This window comes from Cyanistes caeruleus, chromosome 2 (genome assembly GCF_971803275.1).
Source record: "Cyanistes caeruleus chromosome 2, bCyaCae1.hap1.1, whole genome shotgun sequence".
Classification (NCBI taxonomy): Eukaryota; Metazoa; Chordata; class Aves; order Passeriformes; family Paridae; genus Cyanistes; species Cyanistes caeruleus.
This window is the reverse complement of record NC_141702.1, coordinates 75,758,549-75,781,442: the sequence shown is the minus strand read 5'-3', so window position 1 is coordinate 75,781,442 and position 22,894 is coordinate 75,758,549. Positions and strand designations below refer to the sequence as shown.

Below are 22,894 nucleotides of genomic sequence, written 5' to 3'. Positions count from 1 at the left end.
AGTCAAAACACCTGATTCCTTTTAGGAGGGAGGGAAGCAGTAAATAATGTTGCCTTAGAGAAATTTCTCCCTTGTCATGCCTTTCCCCTTGCAGTTTGCTGTCACTAATCACTGTGAGCCAGACTGTGCATGTGGAAGAATCCTTCAGACGGAGTCAGTGGGGCTACTCATGTGAGTAATTTGGAAAGCACTCAATCAGGGCAATCAAGCCCTGTGGTATTAGACTCATTTTGGCTATAAATTCCCCAAGCAAGGACTTTTATGTCAGTAAAACAGTGGCTGCAATTCTGGTGCAGTGCTTTTTTTATTTAGTTCTTTTTTCCTCCCCACAACTTCTCATTTCCTCTCACCTTTTTCTTCACATACACACGCACACACAGAGTGAGACTCAGAGAAGCAGCAGCTTTGACAAGCAGTGCTAACATGCCTCCCTGCTCTGAGCAATTCCTTTGGGCGATTTAGCAATGTCATTCTGGCTCTCAGCATTTCTTTCAAGTCAGGAGCCTCACTGCTTATAGCAGCTTGGGAAAGGGAGAGCCCAGGTGCAAAGGCAGGAAAAAAGTTCCATCGGTGGCTGGCAGCAACAGGAGAGTCTGGTTGTGCTGGTGAGTCAGCTCCACTCGCTCCACTTGCTTATTCCAGCCACATACAGGCAAGTGCAGGCAGGGAAAATTCCTAGCTTTGATTGTGAGGAAAGGGCTTGCTTATGCCACCACAATAAACTCTGTTTTCCCAGAATGAAATCTCACAAGGCGTAATTGCCAAAATCCTAGGACGAAATACTTGTGCTTAACCCCTGACACATCTTGTTCTTTTCACTGGGAGAAAAGTAGTCATTTATGGTTTGGTGTTTTGGTTTTTTTGAGTTTTGTTTTGTTTTTTAAATTCAGTTACCAGCCTTGATGTGCCTAAAATGGGAATAATGACAGAGAATACAATATCTCCTGTCTGCACTGCTAGCTGTACACTTGCATATAAATAGCACTTTTGTTTCATGGGTTGGAGTAGAGGCTGAAGAGACATACTGACAGTGCAGCAGCTCTTTTCCTTTGTAGCGAATCTAATAGGCCTGCAGTATGAAAAATGCTACTTATGCTTTGCTTTTAGGCTGAAACTCACTCTGTGCAGAGGTCTAGTGGAGGGCAGAGGCCCCGCTTTATATCCTGCTGAGCCTTCAGAGAGGCTTTCCATGTTACCCTACGGGAACAGACAGTTTTGCATTCTGTTCGTGGGTAAAGGCATGTAAATAATACCTTTATGACTCAGGTATGTCTTGAAATATGCAACCTGATGGCAGACAGTTCTACTTTATTGTGTAGATATTTGTTCTGAACCACATAGCTTGTAAGTCATGAAATATTAATGGCCATGCAAATCTTCTCTTCTGTATCACAAGCTTTTCTGTGTTCCTGACCCTTGACTTCCTTTAATCATCTCCTGGGTGTGTGGTCTGTTACTATTCTGAGATATCTTGTGAACAGGGGCAAAGTAATTACTTGATCCTTGCCTGCTGCAAGAATCTTTTTGAAAAGAAAATTGATAACTTCAGACACGCTTCCTCCTTGCATTAAGATCAGCCCCACCTGCTTGCTTCACAAGATTTCTCTTTTGGTGGCCTGAATGCAGACCTGCAGTGTTCAGTGCTATTGTCATGAGTGTAAAAACAGCATTCTTGGATCTTCTAAATTGTCATCTGCTCCTCCACAGATTAATTATAATTTTTGGTCAGATGTTTTCTCCCCTTCACTCTCACTCTCTTCCCCCTTACTGATTTGTCCGAAGGCATCCTTATAAATATGCTGTTTTATTGTGACTTGTTACAGGAAAGCCAAATGATCTTTCAGTGATCAGCTGTAGTGCCTGTTAGCTACAGGGTTATCTTAGCCATCTCCCTAATAATTGGAGGCTGAATTAATGCCTGAAAGACAATATTTTTTATATTTATTTTTTTTTTAAGAACAAAGGCATGTATTCTTGGTAGAAGTCTCTTTCTCCACCTGTTTTCTAACATCCCAAACGCTAAGAATAAGGATGTTACCAATGTGGAGAAATATGGAAATGCTCCTTAGCTCCCTACCAAACGTAGGAGAGGTCGGTGGGTTTGTGCCATGCAGGTCTGACAACCAAAGGAGGAGGAGATGTGCAAGCAATACAGCTGGGGAAAGAGAAAACTAACCATGAAAATGCATTTCCCATATGGGAGCTATTTCAGTAAACCAGTGTGATGAAAGTACAGACATGAGTAGGTATTTGTACAAGTGAGCTCGTAGTGACTGCCAAGAGCATGGTGGAACACAAGGGCAATCATGACCACACAGTTTAATACAAAGTTAATAAATGTTGACCTACAAGTTTCTGATTTCTGGAGCAATTTTGCCCAAGTTGCAGGAGTCAGCAATGAAGCACCAAAAACGCTGCCTCTGAAATGGTGGGTTTATACAGATTAGGAGGTGGGGAAGACTAGCTAAGGTCAAAACATTCATTATCAGAGCAGAGATAAAGGAACTGGGATACCCAGGTGTTTGTAACATGCCACTTTGCAAGACCTGGAGTGACAAATAAGAGCCTTCCTGGGGCTCTGCTGTTCAGTCCTCAGTGTGTGCTATTTCTGAGGGTCAGGTGCCAGCCTGGGAGGAATCCACAAAACAAAGCAACCCACCTCACCTTTGATTTCATTCAGCAGCAGGTGTCTATGTGTCTTTGAGGACATAGATGTCTTTCTTTCACACTTAGAACTTTCTTTCCCTTGAAATGACTGTGGTGACTTCTGGGGCAGACCCACGGCTTGGCTCACACAAATGGCTGTTGTGAAGCAAAGTTATGCAGTGGCTTAAAGCCTGGCAGCCTCCAGCCTGGGGACCACCCACACAGTGATTGTTCCCTGTGCAGGGAGCTGCAGTTCTCCCACAGGGTGGTGGAAAGCTGATGTGCCACCAGCTGGTGGGTGCTGTGGGAGTCATAGAGAAAGCAGATGGAGCAGAGAAGCCAGAGCATCCCTCCTGGCCCATCTGCAGCACCATGGTGTCCCACCACAGGATGATTTATAAGCCTAAATGATGGTAATGAGCCCTGCTGCAGGTCTGGTTACCCTGTAGTCTGCAAAGGTGACAATTGCTAAGTCAGGTTTTGGAAGGAGGTGAGCTCTGATCAGCTGAAAGGAGCAGTGAGTAATCCTCGTCTACCTGGCTTTCTATCCAAGCTGTGAGTCATTCTAATGAGCAATACTGAAAGTGCTGACCTGCCCATCTCATGCTTCCTAACTGAGACTCCAAGCTAACCTGCAGCCTTGGTGTGCCTCAGGGCTGCCTTTTGGGCAGAGGAGAACCTGGGATGCTGGTTTTACTGCTGACCTTACCAGTGGAATAAATGCTGTTGTGGATGTGTGTGTGCCCAAACAATTGGCGCAAGTAATTAGGAAGCTTTCCGTGGGTTTTCCGTATTTGGCATTCCCTGCCAAAACTGCAGAATTGTTTTTGATTTAAAAAACATTTTCTTACCCCTCACCATGAAGATTTCTGTCGCACATCACTCTCTCTTGAGAGTGAGATGGTCTTGTAGCCTGGGCAGCTACAGCTGGGCCGGTGTGCAGCGACTGGGCAGAGCAGCACATGGGATTATTGCTGGCTTAGCCCAGCCCATGTCTCTGTGTTCCTGGGGACAGCACAAGCAGCCTCTCCTCTCCTCTCCTCCCTGCTCTACACTGTGCCCACACTGCAGGGTGGGATGGTGCCCATCCTCTCTCTTCAAAAGGCTGCTCCTTTGAGTGCAAAGTCCTCAATGTCCTCGCTTGGCTTTGAGCTCCATGTGTGGTTGGGGATGACAAGACGTGTTTGCCTCTGGTTTGAATGCAGGGCATGGTCTAGCTTGGCTGCATGTAGAAAACTGCACTGCTGGATGTTTCCAGCAGCTTCCCCTGAGTACATGGCACTATTTAAAGTGAAAGCATTTTGATTTGGAAGAGGCAAGGATGAAGGTGAAGGCTAATAATGGAAGTTTATAAATGCAGCTGACATCCTAGCACCTTGTGTCTTTCATGCTGTCCTTCATTTACTTTCCTCTTTTGGTGCTCTGTTTTTCCCCCTGTGAGCAAAGTGTTGCTGAGAGTAACTGGGGTAGCTGAGTTTGATCCCTTTATGTGCCTATGGATATAGAGATTCAGTGTTATTTAACACTGAAATGTGTGAAATGATCCATGAGACCTCCAGGGTGAACTATGCTAAGGGACAGACTTTCATAATCTGTGGATTATGCTCCATAATACATATATATTTTATAGAGTGTATATATGTATATATAGTTCATGACTAATATGGAAACCCCTCTTAGTTAATGGCTTCTAGGAGAGACACAGCCACATAACATTCCTGTGTGGGTGGGTGGCTGTTGGCACCAGCAGTGGGATGCCTGACTCTAGTTGTGATCTGGGCTTCTCAGCTAGGCTCCTGCTCCTCGTCAGCTGCAGGACGTGGGCAGCAATAAGGGCAGTTCAGCCTAGATTGTAAGAGAAGTCTGATACAAACAAGAACTTTTCTCCTCCTCTGTTATCTGCCTGGGCTCTCCATGTAGGTGGCTTGGTTGGATGTGAGCCCTTCAGACAGCAGAACCTGTGTTGAGGTGAATGTGACTCACGCTGAATGTCTCTTAAAGCCCACGACAGGTGAAGGTAGATGGTGAGATCCTGAGTCCTTTTCCACAGCCTTGAAATGGGACTGTCCCTCCTTTTTGTCTCTGAAGCTCCTCTATCCCTCGTCCCTCTGCTTTGCCAAGTTCATCTGGGAGGTGTACAACAATGTGCACACACAGCCAGCTGGTTTATGCTGAAACCTCATGTATTTCACAGATAGGCTGAGCTTCCCCCATGTAGCTCACTCATCGCCCTGCAGATCCCTAGGGCCTTCCTATTTCACAAGAGCAGGAGGAGCTCCTCTGCCCCAAAATCCTCATCAAAAGGTACTTGCTCAGCGGTAGTGGAAGGCAAAACAGAATGAGTTCTGCAGCTGAACTCATATTCAAGGAATTATTTCAAGCGGTCTGTACATTCCTTCTACTTATAATTTATTATTAGCAGTCTGAGAGGAAGAAAAATAATTCATTAAACAATCAGCAAGGCATTCATAAGACATTATTGAGATCAGGTCTCGAGGAAATGCATGAGCCTTCACAAATATTAAGTTTTATCTACTCTGTTAAGTCATTTTACATAGGAAAGTGAAACTTAATCCAGCTGCTCTGTCTCTGTAGCTGCTGCTCAAGGGGAAACAAATTCAGATCCACCATAATCTGACTAATAGGTTCAATATCAGCTCACTCTTATCAGAGGGAAAGAAGCAGTTTCATCTCAGTTTCTGCAGTCTGCCCCATGCTTATCTATTCCCTGGTGGCCAGATATCAGAGCAGACCTGTGGAGGAGTGCCCTTCTGGGGGCTGGAAATTAAAATGCCTTTCTGTGAGACCCTTCTCCTTTACTGCAGGCAGTTAGCAGGTGCTTTCTTTTCCAGATGGGAGTGTCTCATACTTGAGAGAAAAACTTTGAAAAAGTGCAATTTCTCCCATAGCTCAAATCTGTATTCTTGTTTTAGCCAGCATGGAAGCAGTAAGGCACTGCTCAGTCAAACAGCTGCTCAGGAAATCCCTGCTCTCCCTCCACTCTGGGACATCTGGTACCCTTGCCTCTAACCAATGCTACTACACTGTGGTAGGATGATTTGGTTTTGTTGAGAAGCTGAAGCTCGCCCACACCTTCAGTTGTCAGCCCCATACGTTTCTTTCTGAGCCTCTACCATTTGCTTGCACTGTACAGTGATGATCCTGTATGGGAAATGACTTAAAAAACATCATAAAGACATTTCTGGGAGCAGTGGATCCTTCAAAGGAAAATTCTTGGGAAGCTGGAAATATGGTGGGAGGGAAAATATAATCTTTCTCTCATTTCAGATGAACTTCTGCCTTCCTTGAAATTCCTGTGAATTTCAAAGCCTTTGATAGTCATGAAACATCAGAGGAGCCTTTATGCTAAGCAAAACGTGTGTGAAAGCAGTGCTGCTTCTGATCCCGCCAGGAGCTGCCGCATGCCCCATTCCTCTTCTTTATGTTTGTCTTCCCCCAGCTGATGCAGTCGATTTGCATTTGTTTGGGTGGTCGTGGCTTTACTCTGCTCTGTTGGATGACACCAGAGCAAAACCCACTGCAGGACTTGCCTGCATGGCCAGTGGCCATCCCTGCTGCTGCCCTGTGGGAGAGCCTGGCTGATCCACAGGGATGGCTGCAGAGCCCTGGGTGCCCTGCCTGCAGCAGAGTGCACGACTCAGTTTGGTTTGTCCCAGCCTCCTTTACAGGGTCAGCATCAGGCAGTGAGATCATGGCATAGGGCTTTCCTGGAAGAGCTCTGATGGCACCAGGCACAGGTGGCAGATTTACAGGCAGACACAAATCACTGTGAATGCAGGTCACTGAAAAGGACAGCACAACCACCCGAGCTGGGACAGCCTATCCTTGGAACAGGTACAGCCGGTGGGGTAGGGTGGGGAATTTCTTCCATGTAGCACATCCAGCCACAGGAGACTATGCAGGGGATGCCACAGAAGTTGTAAGAGCTTCAGAGCTGGAATATGATCCCCAAAAGCTTCTGAAGAAGAGCACAGATCTCTGCGAGTAGGTACAGGCCTCCCACTTCCCACACCTCTCTTCCCAGCAGCTTCCAGCAGCACCAGTGGCTGCTCCATCATGGGCTGCTTCTGGAAATGAGGCTGGCAGGGAACAGCATCTTGTCAAGCAAAGGGGAAGAGAAACAACCAGAGAACAGAAGTCCTGAGGGTAATGGGACTTACCTGTTTTTCTACCTGGGTAATGGTTATTAATGCATCATCTGTGAAGACTGATGCATTCATGTATTTATTCAGTGAGAGGGAAGAGACTGCCAGTGGCAGTGGCATGTCCAGGCTGGTCCTGTGGGGCAGCCCCTGCTCCAGCCAGCTGTGATGCGCCCCTGCCTCGTGCTTCCCTTCCCTAGGTTACAGCTAAGTGCAGAAGCTGTGGCCTAAAAGGGCAGGACATGGCATGGGCACCCCCAGGGAAAAAGTCTAGGGAAGCTGATTTGGGAGAAGACAGTGAGAGCACTGAGGAGCCTTCCTGCCACCACAAACAGGCTACAGGTGAACCACGGTGTGCAGTGTAAGAGCTGCAGGTCTGCAGCAGTTGTTTAATCATTGTGGAGACATTGCCAGGTGAGATTTACTTCATTCCTTACAACCGAGGGCTTATTTGTGTTTGACCTGCCCCAGTTAACTTCACCTCCTGATGTATCTGATCCATGTGGGTTTGAGAGCCCACACAAAAGGGCTGTCTGTGTTTCTCTCCTGTCTGTCACTGCATCTGTTTCCCAGCATTCCCAAGACTTCCCATCCTAATTTACTTCCCTTGCCCCTTTTTGCTGCTGCTTTGCACCATGTTGGTTTTCAGGATCCTGTGTGTCCTCTCCCTTGCTCCAGCATGTTCCCTGTCTGTAGCTGATGGTTTTCTCTCCAACATGTAACTTGGTTACTCTCAAGCTGAAGAAGTAGTGGACTATTTTTGGAGTAATATCATATGTTCCACTGCACTGGGTGAAGCTTATACTTTCTGCTGGAGCAATGTTGAGAAGAAAATCCCTCTTGATGTGAACCAAATGTAGTTTTTGAACATGTGTTTGGCACAAAGTACAGGCAGTAACTTTCTACAAGAATAAGCTGAACTAAGGAGAAGAACAAGTTGAACCTTTTTATTTTTTTTAAGCTCCCTTGGCTGAGTTGCTGCCTTTGAACAAGGGTGGTCAGGTCCCAAGGTGTGGGACACAGCTATGTATGCATGCAGACACAGGTATGTAGGCAGAGCTGTGAAGCGTGTCATGAATAGTCAAAGGACAGTGTTATGGCTGGAGTTATGTGGACCAAGGTCAGCATATAACTGAGGCAGAAGGCTGCAAATAAAGCAACAGCGTTGTTCAGTTCTTCACGTGGCTAATGAAGCATCACTTGATAATGCTGATTGTCACTGCCAAACACAAATTTAAGCACAGCTCCTGTTCCCACCCTGCAGTGTTTATCATGCTGGTCCCCTTCAAAACGGACTCACTTCTGCAAAGCCTGCAGACGTGATTTAAAGATTAGCCAAGGGCCATGCTGAGGACAAAAGAAGCTATCACCTCAGATCACTCCCCACCCCTTCTGTGGACAACATGCAACAATTTTTGACTGAACTCTGTTTGAAAGCCAGAGAAGAGAAAGAGTACAGCTACCTAACCCATGTGCAGCTACAGCAGTAGAGCTGCCTTGACATCATGCTGCTTGTTACTGAAAGTTTTACCAAATATGATATTTTAGTCTAATTGCCTCTATAAAGCAAGCACACAGGTGTGGCAAGGGGAAGAAAAATTATGTTGAGACCTGACAGGATGGCACGGTGGTCTGGAAGACAAATCCTCTAGAGGGGGAACAATTCAGGAAAGCTTAACTATAAATGAAGAAATGAAAAACTGTGGGCTAGCCAGAAAGTCTCCAAGAAAAATTAGAGGGCTATGTCATCACCAACTGTATGAAGTTTAACAAAGATAAGTGATGGATTCTGCATCTGGGATGGGGCAAAGTTGGATACATGTACAGAATGGGAAAAGCGAGTCTGGAGAGCAGTGCTGTGGAAAGAGACCTGGGAGTCCTGGTCACTGGCAAGTTGAACCTGAGCCAGCAGTGCCCTGGCAGCCAGGAGGGCCAACCCTGTCCTGAGGGTATCAGGCACAGCATGGCCAGCTGGGCAAGGGAGGGCACTGTCCTGCTCTGCTCTGAGCTGGGGCAGCCTCAGCTCCAGTGCTGGGGGCAGTTCTGGGTGACACAAGGTAAGGAGGACATAAAGCTCTTACAGAGTGTCCAGACAAGGACAAGGAGGATGGCGAAGGGCCTTGAAGAGAAGACATGCGAGGAGCAGCTGAGATCACTTGGTCTGTTCAGCCCAGAGGAGACTGAGGGAGACCTCACTGCAGTTACAACTTCCTCATGAGGGGAAGAGGAGGGGCAGGCACTGATCTCTTCTCTGTGGTGATCAGTGACAGGACATGAGGGAATGTCCTGAAGTTGTGTCAGGGGAAGTTTAGGCTGTATATTAGGAAAAGGTTCTTCACCCAAAGGGTGGGTGGGCACTGGAACAGCTCCCCAGGGAAGAGGTCACAGCACCAGTCTGACAGAGCTCAAGAAGTGTTTCAACAACTCCACTAGGTATGTGGTGGCATTTTTGGGGTTGTCCTGTGCAGGGCCAGAAGTTGCACTTTGGTAATCCTTGTGAGTAACTTCCAACTCAGGATATTCTATTATTCAAGGAAAAGTCTTCCAAAGAATCTGAATGATTTTGGGACTTTGGTCTAACTGCAGACTAAGACACAGGTAGAGCTGCAACCCCAAGCTACTATTATTAAGCAGTAAAAACCAAGGAATTATCGGCTTTGCGGTACCCAGGCAACCACCCAGCACCTGACTGCTGTCAGCTTCCCTACATGCAAGATCGTTGCCTTTTCACAAAATCCTCTTCTGGGGCTTCTCATTTTTTCCTGACTCTCAAGCAGAACTTGGTTGTCTGATCTGTGTGGTAGCTTTCAAATGTTTTGGAACAGAGGTGTAAGCGAAATGCCAAATATTTAGTAGATCTCTCTACGGAGATGACTGGACTTGACACCTCTTGCAGAGCTCTAGGAAAGGGGAGGAACAGCCCCAGTACAGATGGGCAGGCAGCTCCTCCAGGACTGGAAATAGGGAAAATCACAGAATGGCATTTCAGTTGCAAGAAAAAATGAAGTATTTTTTATTTTTTTAAATCTAATGTGGTTAGTTTCCTTCTTCTACCACACAAGAATGATACTTCAAAAGCACATGGAGCTAACGTGTGGACACCCATTAAACTGGCAGAAATAATTTTTACACTTTTGTAGGGCAAAGTAAAGCATGACTGCTGCTTGAAAGAAGAGCTGGTTGAAGATTGCACCCATCACCCATCCTGCAGTAAGTTTTAGGAGGATTTTTTTCCTTGCTAGACCAAATACAGGTTTTCAAGTCTTTTTACAGGAGAGAGATGCACATTGCCCAGGTCAAGTTTATTTTGATTTGCACATTTTTCTCTACAGTTGCAACAGAGGAAACATCATTTGATTATTAGGCCCAATGCATATCTTTCAGCTCTGACAAGGGAGTGGATGCAGGTGATCTGCTCCCTTCCACCCCCCTCCCCCCAAACAAAATTTAATCAGAAATAATCTGTGATTTTTAGTGCAGCCAGAAAAGATCAGATGAGGGAAAAGCATTCCCTTCACTGAAAACTTCGGTAACTTCTATTCAGCCAGTAAAAAAAAAGTGATTCCAGCTCTTAGATTTCCAGGAAATGACCAAATCTGGTAGGTAGTATTTCAAGGGTATTTTGGGGCTTGCCTATTTTTAAAACCCCTGTATAATATTTATTATGTACATGCTTCATAATTCCATAGTAAATAACCATAAATTCCCCATTTCACAAAATTAACAGCCCATGTGCTCACTTTCACACAGGAAAATTGATCAAGGTGCATGCTGAGGAGTTTAGAAAGGTCATTTTCAAGACTAGAGAGAGGCTGAAAATGTTGCTGCTAATCGAAGAAGGGATATTTAATATCTTTTTGACAAGAAATGCAAATAACATTAGTTCCACTACCATCCCTCTGGCCTGAGGAGTGCTGCTAAGACAGTTCTTGTACTTAATATAACTATTATCCACTGCAATGTCCTCTGTTGTCCTGGCTGGGTTGTGCAGTGTTTAGTGGTGCAAAGTTCCCACTAATGCTGGGGATCACATCACTACTGCAGGTGTTGCCTTTGTTGCACTCGTGCTTCTTTCCTGGGAAGCCAGATGTAGTGACAGCAGGCACGAGTTCCACCTTCTCCTTGCCCTGTGTTTTTGAGCAAGCCTGTTCTGTAAAATCAAGAGACATCCCAGTCTCCTTCCTCTGAATGCTTAAAGACCTGGGAGCTCAGCGCTGCTGGTAGGATTTCAAAACCCAGCCCAGGCTCAAGTGCCAGATTTGGGCTAAACAGCTGCTATGTACTATCAGATCTACACATGACAATGATTTGTGCAGCCCATTGCTGAGCCAGTTAGAGCCATTTCTTTAAAAAATAAAGAGACAGATAAATTCAATTCTTCCCCTTCTCCTAGCAAGCTGATATTGTGTGCCTATCTTAAAAATGGCTTGCTCCAGAATGCATTAGAGCTAAATTATCATTTATGTTTGTCACAGGGATTGCTAATGTGTAATGAGATTTTAGAGTTAATGTTTTGTACAAAGCACTTAGCGGGGCCGGGATGAAATTGGTTCAGGATTCTGATGTGGTGTTTTAATTAAAGATATTTTCCAATCAGGACCAAGCAAACGACTTGTCAGAAGATTTTGTACCCATCAGCCAATATACCAGTGCAATGTTGGTCTCGCTTTCTGCTTTTGGATTTTCTTCAGGGAATTAGAGGAGAGAGCCTCTCCAAATCTCATGCAGAAGAGCCTTTCTTAGCTGCAACCCTTATAGGTGAAGAAATACATATTTGAACCTCTGAAATCTTTCACCTGGGTGTCAGTGGTCTGGTTCATTGTAGTGTGACACCAGCCTTAGGCTACCTTGATTTTGTTGAACTTGCAGCTGTAGGCTGGTGCAATGCACTCACACAGACTGAAAGCAATGGGAAGCCAGTGCTGTGGGGTGAATCCTGAGGTTTTGTCTGCTGTGGAAGCATCTGGAGTGCTGACAGCAGTTCCTCATCTCTCTCCTTCTCTGCTGTTGGGCACGGTAGCCAGGGAAGAGGCAGGAAAATGTGTAGTGCAGGTCCAAAAAAAGAGGAAAGATTTCCAAAAACTGTGCCTGGTAAAATCAGCATTATAATGACTGTGATGTCTCTGGCTTAAGCAGGCTTCAGAAGTATGATCCAATACAATGATCAAATGTGTGTTAGTGGGCATAACTTTTATTAATTTCTGGATAATAAAGGTCATTATTACCAAATTAACAGATGATTTTTTTTCTTAGCTACCTTTGGTCCATGCAGGGGGCTTCAACCACCATCAGGTTTTAGGCTGGGATATCTGCTTGAAATAAAATCACAAAATAATAACCAGATACAAAGTGCAGCTCTCAGGGCCGGTGTCGGACACAGGCAACGCAAAGCTCTGGCAGAAAACCAGCTGCCATCAGCAGCATTTGCTTTGCCCATCCTCCAGCCATGAGAAACTCATCTGGGTGGAGCTGTGGAGGGAGGCTGAGGGGATGCAGGGAAGTGGCTCCTGCTGGGAAGGGGTAAGAGGGAGGAATTTCCCTATTCAGTGTTCCTCACTCTTAAACTTTCTTCCTTTCTCTTCCACCTCAACAGCTGTGACAAAGATTCCCCTTTTCCCGCACTCCCTGTTTTTTGCCCCACTCCCCCCTCCACAGGGATGAGGAAGGACCCTGGCCCCACAGCCTGGGGCTGCTCCTCTGGAGGCTGTGTCAGCTCCATGGATACAGGAGAGCCCTGCTGGAGACCCACCCTGTGGGGGTGTGCAGCTGTGACACCACAGCATCATTAACTTGGATAATAGGACTGAGCCACAGCAAACCACCCTGGATTTGCATAGCTCCATGCCATGTTTGTTTTTGCAGTGTTTCTGACATAAACCCCTTTAGAGCTGCATAGCTGAGAACCTTTTGGTACTATGCATTGTATCCTGCTTTCTATGATAATAGGAAAAAAAACCTTCTTTATACGCTCATGATTTCAAGTACATTTGGTTGGTTGGTTTGTATGCTTGTTTTTCTAAGAAGAGCAAGGAGAAAGCTTTCATTTTATAGACAGCTCTGATGTTTTAGCATATAAATGGATGAGGTTTTTTGTATTTTTTCTTTTTCAGGTTTGTCCATCTAGAGGTTCCATGACTATTTGGAAACAGATGAGCAGTAAGTAGGGATTTCAGTCCCAAAAGCAAATTGTAACATAATCTGTTCGTTAGGTGAATTCTTTAGCTGACTATGGAAATTTGCCTGAGTGGTGTAAAAGGGTGCTATTGACTAGATAGAGTGATGACAGTGAATTTTGCAGAAAAAAAATCTCGTATTCTTACCTCTACTGCACGTACATGAATATGCTGGATATTCTAACATTTTATTGTTACATTTTTTATTATAACATTTTCTTTGCATAAGCCTTACATCACAGGATGGCAGAAGACTACAAAGACAGAAGGAGACCAAGCTGCATATTTGGGTCAGCCCCTCCTCAGTGAATTAGCATCCTGCTCCATAAGACCTAATACACACTGCAGCTTCACTCTGCACCTCTTGGCCAGCTGTGTGGGTGCTTTATCCCCGAGAGCACTGACACCCACTTAATGAGTGCTGTTGACCTTTTCAGACACAGCGAGGTACAAGCATGTATGGGGCATCTTTTCCTGCCAGCCCCAAACGTTCCAAAGGCATGAGTCAGATCTCCCTGTCTCGTAAATTATAAGACTAGATGAAAAAAATGGTAATGAAAACACCAAATAAATGTGTTGGTGTCCTTCTCTGCCATGAATTTTATTGTGTCTATGGATCTGAGCCCTCAGAGGTCGCTCAGGTTAAATTTTAAGTCTTTTGTTCTTTATAAGTGATAGAAAATTCTGCTGATTCATTCAATTACAGGACTAAGTTACAGACACTGGGGAATTACGGTGAACTCTCTAGGAGAGGCACCTTTGTGGTGATCCGTCTGTTGCAAATCTCTGCCAACATGTGCTGAACTGTATGAATTAAATTCTGTAAAATGTGTTAGGAGATACAGAGAGCTGGACTCATGTCCACAGGATCCACAAGCTTCTGAGTTTCCTGCTCACTGCTGCCAAGACACTGAACCACTTCATAGGTGTCAGTCCCTGTTGTCAGAGATCCCCTATCCAGATTTGTGGGGTAGAGAGGAAGAGGAGTTCTGTGTTGGTGGAGAGCAAGGATAATGAGCCATGAAGGGTCTCCCCATTCTTCTTAGCATTTGGAAAGAAAGAGAATCTCTGTAGGAACCTACAGAGGTTTGGACTACTCCAAAGGAAAGGCTGAGGTAGAATTTACAGGATTGTTTTGGTAATGCATGAGAAAGCCTCCTTCACTTCGGAAAAAGAATGAGTTTTCTGGCAAAAAGCCCAGATTTTAGCACCAGGCAATGGCACCATCAGGTGCACTGTGCACAGAGCAGGGGCTTAGGCACATCTCTGTGTTGCAAGCACTGCCTTCACCATGGCTTTAGGCTCCAGCACTACCATAACAGATTGAAGTCTTCTGCAGCAGTCCCAGCACTCGGCTGATCAGGCTGGGTGTTTTTGGGAGGAACGATTTCACAGCAACGTGCGGCTGGCGTGTGCCTTATTTTACAGTCATGCTTTCATCCAGCCTCTGTTACTGGAAGGTCAGTTCTCCTCTCCTCCTGCTGTCTGCTCCTGAGAGACCTGTCCCTGCCAACACGCCTTGGACACAGCTGGTAGCCCTGGTGTGAGTGAGGCACCAGCAGAAGCAGAGAGGTGAGGTAAAGCAGCGGGTGTAGAGATGCTCAGGAGCACCTCTGAGTGCTCTGAGCATGGCCTCCCACTATCTGCAGTGGTGTGTGCCCATGCTTCTGTGGTGTTGAAGCAGGAGAGGTTGAGGGGATGTATCAGGGACAGCTGAATGCAGGGATTGGCCTTCCCTGGCAGAGGAGAGACTGAACATGAGGATGCACTCCAGTCACATGTGTGCACATGAACCTTGAGCTGACTCCTGAGGAGGTGATTTCAGAGTACAGTTTAAGGTGGGGATATTAGGCACTTACTAAGTTTGAAATATGGATTAAATTTTCATTGAGAACCTGCTGCATACTCAGGACTACTTGAAATCAGGCCATTTTTTAAGCTGTAGGGTAGCCAGTATAATCCACATTGCTGAGTCGTGGCTCTGCTGGAGCCATTCAGGCTGGGAAGTTTGATCATGTGCCCTCTTTTGAGCTCCCATACCTCATGATCCCTCTGTTCCCAAGGGATTGTGTCCTTTTTGACTTAATATTCAGAGTATTCATTTGCTGCTCACTCCTATAAAGTGATGTTTTTTTCTCCTCTGCACTGTTTTTTTTTGTTCCAAATGGCTTTGGTAGCCTGACTTTGAGATGTCTCTCTTTCCTCTGCAGAGATGGGGCCTTTGGACCCTCCAGGTGTCTGGCCTTGAATCCTGCCACATATTGGGGTGCCAGTGCTGTTCTGGAGGCTGCTGCCATCAATTCCTCCATGTCTCACTGCACTTTTGGCTGTGCCCTCTGGCAGCCTTCACTTGGTGCCTTGACACCACAGTTTTGATACTGAAAGTGGTGTTATCTGAAAGCACCACTTTGATTCTTCTCTCACTCGTACAAAACTTCTTATTTTATAACGTGGTGCATTTCCCAAGCCTCTGTAGAAGGACTTATCTTGCTCCAGCCATGGATTCCCGGGAAGAAGATGCCAGTGGGATGCCCTGGTTTAACAGCTGCTTGTGCCAGTGTGCCTGTTTAGCAAGTTCAGATGGAAAATGCTGTTGTTTTCCTCTCATTGATCACTGTCCAAAGCATCTGAGACTCCAACAGGACAGCCAGAAGAGAGAAAAGCTTCTGTTCCCACAGCAATGTTACTTTCTACCACATCTCAATTTGTTTAAAATTGACCATGCTGTACTTAGGCTTGGCACAGTAGCTGTGTTGGCCCCTCATGACAGGTCTGTTTTGGCACAGGGAGGGCTGCAGGGACCTGCACCAAGCAGTTGAGCTCAGGTGTGGAGGGACACAGATTTCTCCAAGCCGAGAGGTTTGTTCATCCTTAAATTATGCCTTTTTTTCCTTTTCTGTCTCTCGTTGTTGCTGGTGCAGGTGACTGGAGTATGCTGTGGGTTCTTCTGTTTCAAGCAGACAAAGACATCTGTAACTGTCCGTATCTAGCAGCCCTGTCCCTCTGCCATTTTTCTTTTGTTGTTTTAACACTTTTACAGGTGGTTCCCTCTTAAATTTCCAGTGAAATTAATAATATCAACTGAGCTTGTAAATCTTTCCCTCCGAAGAGGGAGGAAGATACTACAGACAGGAGAATGCTGTAGGAGGGGCTGAGCTTATGATGAACAAGTACAGCAACTTCCCTCTGTTCCTCTTTTCCTCCCCCAGCAAGGTGCTCCTCTGCTGCCCACGTAGGATTTCTGCTCCCTGATGTGGTTTCCTTCCACACTCTGCTCTTTCCAAAAGCAGTTGAGCCCATAATGGGGTGTGATCCACAGCTTGAGGGCCCCCATCAGTTCCCTGGCACCTCATCAATCCAGGGTCTCATTGCTGCATTACTTTATTTCACTGTCTACCCAGGTAAGGTTCCTTGGCTGGTTTTGCCACACTCAAGCATTCCTGGCAGGAGTCATGCCATGGTGTCACTTGCTCCACCATCGCTTCAGCTGCCGTGGTTGAAGGGGGCATTGCTGCCATCCAGGTCCCTCCCCTGTCAGTCACAGCCCTGCATGCTGGAGACAGGTGGTGCTCCTCTGGAGACTTTCTGGACCCCAACTCTGTGCTGGGATCACCACCACATCTCTGAGATGCCAGGGGCAGAGAGGTGGCAGGGTCGCCCCCCCATGCTGCTGCTGGCTTCTGTGTAGGAAACAATCACCTCCCGTGGGACACCTGCCCATGGATGCTGCCTCTGAAACCTGTGCCGGCATCTGCCACTGCCCTGACAGGCCCCTTCCTTCCTTCTCTTCTTCCCTCCCTCATGATGTCTGTGGACAGAAGCACTGAACAGAAGGATGTGCTGGCACAGCTAGAGCACACTCCCAGGAGGCTCCTTAAATTGCTGTTTTGGTCACGATCACTCCCCAGAAACCTTCTCTTTGTTTAAAGGCCGCTAAACTTTGCTAAGTAATTGCAGCAGGGGCCTTGCCCTTCCTTGCTGCCCATCAATAAGTGGCTTTTCTTCTCTCTGCTCGCCCTGGGCTCACTGCTGAGCACTCACCATGTGGGATGCCATAGAGGGCTGTACCAGAGGACCCTGTCCCTGCTGACCTCCTCCTCCAGCCCTCTGTGCTTGCCCTGGCACTGGCTTTTCTTACAGGAGATGTAGGGATTTTTTTCTGGATTGCAAAGCTGCTTCTTTTGAAAACCCGTGAGTTCCTGACTGCTCACGTGGCAGGGCCCAGCCTGGCTGTGCAGCCAGGAGTGGTTTATTATGAGAAATGGTCTGTCTGCTGCTGCAGGCTCGCAGCAGCATAAATGTGTTGTCTGCAGAAACAACAGAGGAGTGGGGAGAGGCAGGGAGAGATTAGCTGTGAGTGGGAGGGTGAAGATATGGGGAGTGGAGGTCACAGGAAGTGTGGGTTTGGAAACAAGACCAGAATGTAATGCCAATTGCCTTGTGATTTTTTTTAAGTAAAAAGGCATATATCACTGGCAGGTTTTAACATTGGCAGGTGTCCAGGAACTCTTTCCAGTATTATTAACTTATCTGTATCAGTTCAGCTGCCCACCTCCTGTCAGCACTGCTCATGGGGCCATTGGGAGAGTACTGCAGTGGTGTTGGGTCACTTGCTTCTCAGCCATCACATCACAAAAAGAGGTTGCTGTTTTTTGAGACTGAGAGTAAATTGGAGAAAAATCAGTGGGTCCACGTCTGACCGCTGACCAAATCAAAGTCTCACTTCAGAGTGGGAAGCATCAAAGAGGGTTTTAAGTACTGAATATTTGTCACTGACTTTGCAGGCTCCATTGCTTTTACCCCTAATCTTCCTCACTTGCTCATGCTGTGCATGCAGAGGCAGGGAAGGATGATAATGGACTTGCAGTTGTACTTGCTGTTCCCATAACAAATGGCAGGATCTTCACATAAATTGTTTGAACATGTAACACTGCTCTTATTTCTTAACGATAAGGGCTTAGGAGCTGCCCTTTTCCAAAATGAAAGAAATGAACCAAATGTTATCTCTTTGTTTTAAAAAATGATCCCTGCAACTACAACAACAGAAAGCCATTATGATGAACCGTAAAGGTCTTGCAAGCTTTTACAGGAGAGATTTTCTGCTCTCCCGGTCTGGCTTCACTCCCATTCCCTCTTCCTATTCCCAACCCACGTGGTTCGAGCTTTCTAGGGCAGTTTAAGCTCCTAGATACTGCTGAGCTGAATGAGGACATGTCAGAGGTCAGACCTGGGGGGAGAAGTATTTACTCTGGATACTGTTCCTAAAACCAAGTTCTCTAGATCTTGCTCTGGTCCCAGGTGCATCCATAATTGATTATATATCTATACACATTTACTCGGGTTTCTTGTTTATCATGAAATATTTGCTTCAAGGCTCTGCATCTGTTGTTAAGTCCAATAGCAGTGTCTATTGCTTATGCCAAGTTAAAAAATGTCTCCGTAACTTTCCAGTGCTATGGCACAGATCGACCAGGTAGCTGGTGTTGGACCTCTGGCAAGCCATGGTGAGCTGCTTGCTGACTCTGTCCTGGACCAGTGGACAGATTAGGGGTCAGCTTAAACTTGAAAATTTCTGAGTTTAAAGAAATAACCCCCTCCTTTATCTTGCATGTAGTAGAGCTATGTTTCTGGGGGTAGAAATTAAAAAAATTACTTTGAGCAGCATATACAGAGACACCCATGTATGCACATATGCATTAGAGTTTGCACTGATGAGTGAGGTAAAAAACCATGATGATGTGTAGTCTCTTTGTGATAGTTTCATGATCTCTGGAACGGGAGGCTTAGAAATTTAACCCCTTTGATTTCTGCAGAGCCCTCCTAGTTTAAACATGCTTATGTAGGCTAATGCACACACCCATTAACTCTCCCACTGTCAGCTGCTGTTAGTGTAGCTGCTTAGCGCCCTGCTGGGAGAGAGATGGATGGACTCCTCCAGACGCCTTCTCGCTGCTGCTTCTTTTAGATCAGTCCCAGGGGATGCAGATCCTCTATGGCTCTCCTTGAGCTGTGTGTGGCCAAGCAAAGCAGTCCATACGCATGCTCTCTCACATTAGGTTTCGTATTTAACAACACCCCAGGCTATTCTTAGGTATGTTAAGTGGAAATAGCATTTTGTCCGAAGTGGATAAGCATAACTGCTTCCCAGGTGGAGAAAAAAGAGCCACTGAGGGCTTCAGAGATATGGGCTGAGCCAGCTGCAAAAGGCTGCTCCCCAGCTGTAAGAGCTGCCAGTCAGCCTTGTACCTAATCCACAGGCTGAAACCTGGAGTCGACATGGGTAGGTGCTGGGAGTGGAGGGGGAGACAAAGGAAAAAGAGAGAGGGTGATACATGAATGATAAAAATGAGACATATAAAGGCAAAATCCTCATCTGTCTGCAGAGGCCTTATGAACTGAAAAGCTGGTGATAAGAGTGATTTCCTTTCATGCATTCTGTGTCATGTATTTAGCATGACTGTTCCTCAGTAATGTGCTCCCCTGCACAAGGCTGTAAGGAGATGGTCAGCATCAGTTTGCTGCATGTAGTAGAAGGCAGGTGGATTTGCTTAGCTCTATGGGTGGCAAAGAATTAGGAGCATTTTTTCTTGTCCAGGCAGGAGTTAACTGTCTTAATGTCTTTTTCACTGTCTTCCCTTGGATGCATCACAAAATCAGTCTATGCAAGGAGAAGCCAGGGGAGGAGAGGGGAGGGAGAGACATCTAGAGCCAGTGCAGATGGGAGGCATGGCTGAGTGATGAAGAGTGAAATATGCTAACCAGGCTCAGGCCACACACGAAGGGCTGGCTGCCCTTCCTGACCCTCCCTAACCGTGGAGAAAGACCTTGAAGGGCTGTGGCTGGAAGGGAGCACGCTCTTTTCTGCTCACATCCGCATGTGAGTACCGTGGCACTGTGGGGTCAGTGTCATCTTCCAGAAGAAATCCCATATTGGCAAGGAAGAGAAATGGGTCTTCTTCGTCCCCGTACAGAGCGGCATGTCCCATACATGATGGAAGTGCTGTTCTCACAACTGAGCTAGACCGTTGGGTGGAAAGTGTTCCAGCTGCTGGACACCTGCTGCTGGAACAGCTCCACCTCCACTGCTTCAGAAACCAGCCTGTCTTGGAGGCAGAACCCGTGGGTGGAGACAGGAGAAAGTATATCCAAATCCTAAGTATCTTCTGCTTTCCTGAGGTGTTGCTGCTTTATACAATTAATTTCTGATCTCTTGTTGACAATTACCCTAAATCACAATGAATAGTGAGCTGGCTGCAGTGCAGGGGCGTGGGGTACAGCCAAGGGTGTTTTGGCAGTGGATGGAGGGGAGGAAAGAGCTGCTGCATTCTGATCCAGACCTCATTGCTGCTGCCTAACCTGGGTCTGTAGCAGGGAGAGAGGAGAGCAGAGCTGCCCACCAGTTCCAGGTTCCAGGGTCTCAGTGCAGTCCTTCCCTCTACCCAGCTCCTACACAGCCCAGGAGAATGCCAAAGCATGGGGCATCCACCTGTGCTGGCCAGAGCAGGCAAAGTGGCTTCTCAAGGTGCTCAGAGTGGATTTGAACTCCCCCAAGGACCTGCATCAAGGTGGAAGGTTTGGCTGTACAAGGCGAAGGTTTGGCCCTGGGGTGATGCTGGGTTGCTGTGTCTGATTTTCACGCACACAGCCTTGGCTGTGCCTTGGGGCTGTCTGGCTTTGGCAGCTGGGTACCACAGGGATGAGAGAAGAGCAGGGGGTCTGCCCCTGGCTCTCTCTCACCTGTGCTGGCTCACAGGGCTCTGTGCTGATGTCTGTCAGAAGCCTGCTGTTGGCATCCTCACACACTCACAGCTCCCCTGTATTTGCCCAAACACCTCTTCCTCAGGCTGGGGAAAGCAACGACAAATGTGCCTGCTGGACAAAAAAAAACTGACCTGTGGCATCCCAAATCTTGGGCTGTGCTCTGTGGGGAGAGAAGTTCCATGCTGTCCTATTTAGGCACGTTATATTGCTTTATTGGAGTTGCTAGGGATTGCATACATCGATCAGTGGAGCACAAAGTGACATGACAACAGCTGTCATGTGTATCCTCTGATTTTTCCTCTCCTCCCTGACAGAAGTCTGGACAGAAGACCACATGTACTTGTTGGCCCACAGAAAAGCACACATAGATGTGTGTTTGTGCGCCCTTGTGGCACATCCTTAGAGGAAACACAGCTGGAGCCGTGCCCTTTGTGGGCAGCAGGAAAAGGGGCAAACCTGCAGCAGCCTCTCTCTACAGGCTGAGCTCTGGCTCTGAGGCAGCTCTGACCCCATCTCGTACCCCTGTGCTCTGAAGCCAGTGAGCACAAACACGGGGGTGGGAGGACAGTCCAGCTTTTATTTGTTTTGAACGGTGGATTTTGCTGTTTTCTGAGCTCAGGAATGCCTCCTGCTCCTCCGCCTCCTCTAGTGCAGCTGCACCTCTCTGTCCCAGCCCCAGCTGCCACAGCTTAGTTTTGCCTCCAAACACATTCTTTTGCTGGGTGCAGTGCCTCTGTGCTCTCAGATGGAGATTGGCTTCTAGCTGTCTCTGCCTGCATGGCATCTGCTTCCCTCTGCCTTTTTAATCCTCTGCATTTTCCATAACCTAACATAAACGAGTAACAAATCTGGGATGCACTTCTCCAGCCAAGGGGACAGATTTGGGGCTGTGGCATTTTACACCTACTGTGATTTCTGCAGCAGTCCCTCTTTCTTTTCCTTTTCTCTTTTTTTTCAATACACATCAGACTTGTGAGAAATATATTCTTATGTCAGTAATGTTCAAAGGCGAAAAGAAAAGCTGCCAGAAGAGAGCTTTAAAAGTCTGACATATTATCATTCAGAGAAGAATTTTCAGTACAATTATTCTGGAATTTTTCCAATAAATAAATTGTACAGACTTTTAAGGGGGAGCTTTTAGGTTAATGGAAATATTACTTAAATTAAAATACATCCCATTCAGCCATCAATTCCGCTGTCATTGCAGCATGTGTTTAATGTTAATGACGTGCACAAGTGAAAGGGAAGAAACTGATTTGTTTTATTGTATCCAAAGCTGAGTATGATCTGTTGTGGAAAGTTAAACACAAGCCAGAGGGGGCGCAAGGCAGCATCAACAGGGGCATGGTTAAAATGTACTTGCAGAAGGTATATTGCACAGTGCTGTGCATGGGAATGCTAAGAAACATGTTTGGTCTCGTGTTTTCAAGGAATTAATTTTTACTTTCTATTTTTTTTCTCTTGGCAGCTTTATGAGGAGGCCTTCTACAGCTTACAGGCTCTGTCCCTTTTTTGGAACCTCACACAGAGGGGAGTGAAACCCAGATTCCAGCTGGGGCAGGTTCCAAGTTCACTCTTGCTCCAAGGAAATGGTGGGCAGCTTGGAGGGGAGCTGCCAGACTCAAATGATGTCTTGAACTCTGTAGTTCCCAGATGAGGTCTCACCAGACTAGGTTTCATGCCACCTGCATTAGGCCCTTCTGCTTCCAGCTGAGCTGGACAAAATGAGAGACAACTTCCTGTGCATTTGGAACCTGTGCTTTCCATTCTGGCAAGGGAACAAGGGACAGGTGAGTGAGCAAAGAGGAAAAGCTAACTGGCTTCTACCTCTTCTGATTCATGCTTTATACTGGATTTGGAGGGGAAAAAGGCAGCAGAGAAGGTTTCTACGTTTTCTAGTGTGTCACTTGTCAGCAGGTGACAGGACTCTTGCTTGGATGGATGTGAGCTTGGCTTCCCAGCCATTGCAGGGGTTTTTGTCGTGACCTCCCACTGTGGAGCTGGTGTGTGTCCTCAACTTGGTCACCCAGGTGTCAGGGCTCCTGCCCAGGAGAGAGCAGGTGCAGAAGAAGCCTAGGAAGGAGATCAGCCTCCAGCAACCCTCTTGAAAAGAGTGACTCTTGGTTGCAGGGCCACAGGGAGCAAGGATGG

The 22,894-nt window shown here is 46.6% G+C and overlaps 1 long non-coding RNA gene across 2 annotated transcripts; it reads left to right on the top strand.

The window, feature by feature from the left end:
* Nucleotides 1-48: 48 nt before the first annotated feature.
* On the top strand, nucleotides 49-22,604 carry LOC147654936 (uncharacterized). 2 transcript variants are annotated; one of them, XR_015283478.1, is made up of 5 exons: nucleotides 49-171; nucleotides 9,950-10,019; nucleotides 11,407-11,567; nucleotides 12,920-12,965; nucleotides 22,212-22,604. It is a non-coding gene; the product is annotated as an uncharacterized LOC147654936 (long non-coding RNA). The 2 variants fall into 2 exon arrangements; XR_015283479.1 differs by lacking the exon at nucleotides 22,212-22,604 and adding an exon at nucleotides 13,212-13,577.
* Nucleotides 22,605-22,894: the final 290 nt, after the last annotated feature.